Consider the following 6404-nt stretch of genomic DNA (forward strand, 5'->3'; position numbering starts at 1 on the left):
CTTAGCATGATATTCTCCAATTTCATCCATTTGCCTACAAATGCCATAATGTTATCATTCTTTATGGCTGAGTAATATTCCATTATATATATATATACCACAGTTTCTTTATCCATTCATCAATTGAAGAACATCTAGGTGGGTTCCACAATCTGGCTATTGTGAACTGAGCAGATATGAACATTGATGTGGCTGTATCTGTGTAATATGCTGATTTTAAGTCCTTTGGGTATAGGACAAGGAGTAGGATAGCTGGGTCAAATGGTGGTTCCATTCCAAGTTTTCTAAGGAGTCTCCACACTGCTTTCCAGAGTGGCTGCAGTAATTTGCATCCCCACCAGCAATGTATGAGTATACCTTTCTCCCCACATCCTCGCCAACACCTGTTGTTGCTTGTATTCTTGATAATCACCATTCTCATTGGGGTGAGATGGAATCTTAGGGTGGTTTTGATTTGCATTTCTCTTATTACTAGAGATGCTGAACATTTTTCCATATGTTTGTTGATTGCTTGTAGATCTTCTTCTGTGAAGTGTCTATTCATTTCCTTAGCCCATTTGTCGATTGGATTAGTTGCATTCTTGGTGTAGAGTTTTTTGAGTTCTTTATAGATTCTGGAGATTAGTGTTCTATCTGAAGTATGATTGGCAAAGATTTTCTCCCACTCTGTAGGCTCTTTCTTTGCATTGCTGATAGTTTCCTTTGCTGAGAGAAACCTTTTTAGTTTAAATCTATCCCAGTTATTGATTCTTGCTTTTATTTCATGTGCTATGGGAGTCCTGTCGAGGAACTCTGGTCCTAAGCTGACATGTTGAAGATCTGGAACTACTTTTTCTTCTATAATCTGCAGGGACTCTGGTCTGACTCCGAGGTCCTTAATCCATTTTGAGTTTAGTTTCGTGCATGGTGAGAGATATGGGTTTAGTTTCATTCTGTTGCATATGGATTTCCAATTTTCCCAGCACCATTTGTTGAAGAGGCTATCTTTTCTCCATTGCATATTTTTGGCCCCTTTGTCTAGTATGAGAAAATTGTATTTATTTGGGTTTGTGTCCGTGTTCTTTATTCTGTACCATTGATCTACCTTTCTATTTTGGTACCAATACCATGCCATTTTTGTTACTATTGCTTTGTAGTAGAGTTGAAGATCTGGTATTGCGATACACCCTGCTTCACTCTTTCTGCTAAGGATTGCTTTAGCTATTCTGGGTTTCTTATTCTTCCAGGTGAATTTCATGATTGCTTGCTCTATTTCTGTAAGGTACATCATTGGGATTTTAATTGTAATTGCATTGAATTTGTATAGCACTTTTGGTAGGATGGCCATTTCGACATTATTAATTCTTCCTATCCAAGAACATGGGAGATCTTTCCATCTTCTAAGGTTTTCTTAAATTTCTTTCTTTAGTGTTCTGTAGTTCTCATTGTAGAGGTCTTTCACCTCTTTTGTGAGATTGATTCCCAAGTATTTTATTTTTTTTGATGCTATTTTGAATGAGGTAGTTTTCCTAATTTCTCTTTCTGAAGATTCATCACTTATATATAAAAATGCATTAGATTTATGAGCATTGATCTTATATCCTGCTACTTTACTGAATTCACTTATGAGTTCCAAAAGTTTTCTGGTGGAATTTCCTGGTTCCTCTAAGTATATAATCATATCATCAACAAATAGGGATAGTTTGAGTTCTTCTTTTCCTATTCGTATCCCTTTAATTTCTTTGGTCTGTCTAATTGCTCTGGCTAGAGTTTCAAGGACGATGTTGAATAGAAGTGGTGAAAGAGGGCATCCCTACCTTGTTCCAGTTTTTAGGGGAAATGCTTTCAGTTTTTCACCATTTAGAATGATATTAGCCATGGGCTTAGCATAGATGGCCTTTACAATGTTAAGGAATGTTCCCATTATTCCTATTTTTTCTAGTGTTTTGAGCATGAAGGGGTGCTGTATTTTATCAAATGCTTTTTATGCATCTTTTGAAATAATCATGTGATTCTTGACTTTAAGTCTATTGATATAGTGAATTACATTTATTGATTTCCTGATGTTGAACCAACCTTGCATCCCTGGGATGAAACCCACTTGATCACGGTGCACTTTCTTTTTAATATGTTTTTGTATTCGATTTGCTAAAATTTTGTTGAGAATTTTTGCATCGAAGTTCATTAAGGATATTGGTCTGAAATTTTCTTTCCTCGATGTGTCTCTGTCTGGTTTAGGTATCAGGGTAATATTGGCTTCATAGAATGAGTTTGGGAGGGTTCCCTCCTCTTCTATTTCATGGAATATTTTGAGAAGTATTGGAATGAGCTCTTCTTTAAAGGTTTTGTAGAACTCGGCTGAGAACCCCTCTGGTCCTGGACTTTTCTTTGTTGGTAGACTTTTGATGACTTCTTCTATTTCATTACTTGAAATTGGTCTATTTAAATTGTGTATGTCCTCCTCATTCAGTTTAGGCAATTCATATGTCTCTAGAAACCTGTTGATGTCTTTGAAATTTTCTATTTTGTTGGATTATAGATTTTCAAAATAGCTTCTAATTATGTTTTGTATTTCAATTGTGTCCGTTGTGATATTTCCTTCTTCATTCCGATTTTTAGTGGTTTGTGTTTTCTCTCGTCTTCTCTTTGTTAGTGTGGCTAAAAGTTTATCAATTTTGTTTATTTTTTCGAAGAACCAGCTATTTATTTTGTCAATTTTTTGTATTGTTTCTTTTGTTTCAATTTCGTTGATTTCAGCTCTGAGTTTAACTATTTCCTGTCTTCTACTACTTTTGGTATTGGTCTGCTCTTCTTTTTCTAGCTCTTTGAGCTGTAGTGTTAAGTCGTTTATTTGTTGATTTCTACTTCTTTTTTTGAATGTGCCCCATGAAATAAATCTTCCTCTAAGTACTGCTTTCATAGTGTCCCTTGTTTTCTCATATTGTTCAGGAATCAGTGGATCATTAAAATGTTGCAGATTTCCTCTATTGACTTATAATGTCCCTGAAGATTGCTAGTATATTCCCTCTTATCCTTCAGTAGCCTGAAGTCTTGGAGGAAGTTGATAATGCGGTGCTCCACAAGGAAGCTGCCTCTCCAGGGGTGGTGACCCTCAGGTGGGGTATATTCCCGGATAGTGGGCAGAGGTGCCTCCACTTGTTGACCAATGGTCATCCAAAGGGGAACTAGGCTGCGGGCTGAGGAAGGCCTGTTTGTTCCTGTGTCTCTGGTTTTACCGTCCTTGTGGGAAAACCTCACCAGGCAGGGAAGACTCACCCGCTGGGGAGGTCTCGCTGGTCAGTTCCCCTCCTAGAGGTTCCCCTCAATCTACAGCTACCACCTGGGCTGGGCTGCCTTCCTCTGCAACGTTCCCAGGGGCCCGGACCTACTTCCTGGACCTGGGAGCCTCACCCTTCGCAGATGAGTCTCCTTAGGCTGCCTCTCCTCAGAGAATCTGCCTGCAGTCCTGGAAACTTCGCTCCACCCCTAAGCGTGTCTCTGTGCGGCTCTTCCACCAAGAAGTCGCCTAGGTCCTGGGACCCTGCTCTGCACCTAATCGCCTGGCTATGCGACCCTTCCTCTGAGCCGCCACCTGGAGCCCCGTACAATAGCTCCGAATCCCAGAGACCTGCCACACACCTCTTCCTCTGGACAGCTGCCCCGTGTTCCAACGCAGTCACTCGGAGTCCAAGCAACTCACTTCGCATCTCCTCCTCCCACCAACCGCCGGTAGCCCTAGGCAGTCCCTCCCAGTCCAAGTGACCTGCCCTGTTCCTCCTCCTCCTCGGGGTAGCCCCCCGGGTGTTCAGGAGTGGTTGCTCCAAGACCAAGCGACCCACCGCGCTTCTCCTCTGGGCAGGCCACAAGTGTTCAGGAGTGGTCACTTTGAGTCCAAACAACTCACCACTCGCCTCCTCCTCTGGCAACCACCTGTAGCTCTGATGCAGTCACTCCTAGGCCAAGTGACCTGCCGCGCTCCTCCTCTTCCTCCGGGCAATCCCCCGGTGTTCAGAAGCGGTTGCTCTGAGTCTAAACAGCTCGCCACGCAACTCCTCCTCAGGCAGCCGCCCGGAGCCCCAGTGGTTGCTCCGAGTCCAAGTGCTGTGCTGAGCAGCCTCCTCTATGATGCTCCCAGTTGTCCAAGTTCACTGCTCCAGCAGCGGGGAGGGGCATCTCGCCGGGCAACTCTACTTCACAAAGTTCCCTGTGTTCCGGGGCTACCGCCCCATACGGGATGCCTCCCCAACGGGAGAGACTCACCCGGTGGCTTTGAGTTGGTCTCAATTCTCTCACTATCTCCTCTTTTCAATCCTGCGTCCTGGAGCAACGTGAAATGCAGCCACCCTCTAGTCCGCCATCTTGAAATCCCCCAAAAGTGGAGGATTCTGAGCAAACTAATTTAACAGAATTCCTGCTAAAATTGGGTGATGGAAACAGAGAAATTTAAAGTCCAGAAGTCCTGGCCTAGTTAAAGGTAGAATTCAGAAGAATCTGGCTAAAACTTGGTCAAGGAGAGAGTCTGTGTCATTAGTATGAATATTCCATTTTTCTACTCCCTTAAGCACTAAGCAAAGAAACTAGTTCCATGATACCAGGACTTCTGACCCACTGAAACTATGAGATAATAAACAGAGATTGTCACCATATTTGTCAATACTTAATAGGCAGCAATAGACAGCTAACATGTCATTTACATTCCCGTGTTCCTCCTCTTTTTTTTTATATACCCTATTCTATCGTGGGTGATAAAACATTTTAAGTAGGTACTATAAGGATCCTCCTCCTACAAAGTGTATGAAAGAAACCCTTTCTTATTAACAAAACCTACATTCATAAATAAATGTATACTAATGCATTTTAAAGAATAATGCTTACTTTTTTCTATTCTAACTATTTACTTTGCATTTTTTATCATGATGACAATGAGACAACCATAAAAATAATCTATATGGAATATTCTAAGTGGAATGCTTTTCATTACCAAAGCAAAAGAACATTCTTGAAATACATGAACATTTTTAATATTTCCATATCTGTACATTGAAATGAAATGGCATTGCTGTTTTCTCTTTTTTTATTCATTTTTATTGGAAACAAATGGGATACATATCTTTTCTCTCTTTGTACATGAAGTAGAGGCATACCATTTGTGTAATCATACATTTACCTAGGGTAATAGTTTTTGATTCATTCTGTTATTTATTTCTTCCCCCCAACACTCCCATACCTCTTATCCTTCTATACTGTCCCTCCTTCCTCCATTCTTACCCCCCTTCAACCCCCATTATGTATCATCATCCACTTATCAGCAATACCATTCATCCTTTGGATTTTTGAGATTGGCTTATCTCACTTAGCATGATTTTCTCCAATTTCATCCATTTGCCTGCAAATGCCATAATTTTATTATTTCTCATGACTGAGTAATAGTCCATTCTATATATTTACCTCAGCATCTTTATCCATTCATCCCAGTTATCGATTCTTGATTTTTTTTCTTGTTCTATTGGAGTCATGATAAGGAAGTCTGATCCTGGGCCGACATGTTGAAGATTTGGACCTACTTTTTCTTCTGTAAAATGAAGAGTCTCTGGTCTGATTCCAAGGTCCTTGAGTGATTGTGAGTTGATTTTTGTGCAGGGTGAGAGATAGGGGTTTAGTTTCATTCTGCTGCCTATGGATTTCCAGTTTTCCCAGGACCATTTGTTAAAGAGGCTATTTTTTCTCCATTGCATATTTTTGGCACCTTTGTCTAGTATGAGAAAATTGTATTTATTTGGGTTTGTGTCTGTGTCTTCTATCCTATACCATTGATCCACCTGTCTATTTTGGTGCCAAACCCACGCCATTTTTGTTACTATTGCTTTGTAGTAGAGTTGAAGATCTGGTATTGCAATACCCCCTGCTTCACTCTTCCTGCTAAGAATTGCTTTAGCTCTTCTGGGTTTCTTATTCTTCCAGGTGAATTTCATGATTGCTTGTTCTATTTCTGTAAGGTATATCATTGGGATTTCAATTGGAATTGCATTGAATCTGTATAGCACTTTTGGTAGTATGGTCATTTTGACAATCTTAGTTCTGCCTATCCAAGAACAAGGGAGATATTTCCATCTTCTAAGGTCTTCTTTAATTTCTTTCTTTAGTGTTCTGTAGTTCTCATTGAACTATTTTGTGAGATTGATTCCCAAGTATTTTATTTTTTTTAAAGCTATTGTGAATGGGGTAGTTTTCTAACTTCTCTCTGAAGATTCATCACTTATGTATAAAAATTCATTGGATTTAAGAGTTTTGATCTCATATCCTACTATTTTACTGATTTCACTCATGAGTTCTAAAAGTTTTCTGGTGGAATTTCCTGGTTCTTCTAAATATATAATCATGTCTTCTGCAAATAGGGATAGTTTGAGTTTTTTTCCTATTAATAT

This window comes from Sciurus carolinensis, unplaced genomic scaffold (genome assembly GCF_902686445.1).
Source record: "Sciurus carolinensis unplaced genomic scaffold, mSciCar1.2, whole genome shotgun sequence".
In the NCBI taxonomy this organism is placed as follows: domain Eukaryota; kingdom Metazoa; phylum Chordata; class Mammalia; order Rodentia; family Sciuridae; genus Sciurus; species Sciurus carolinensis.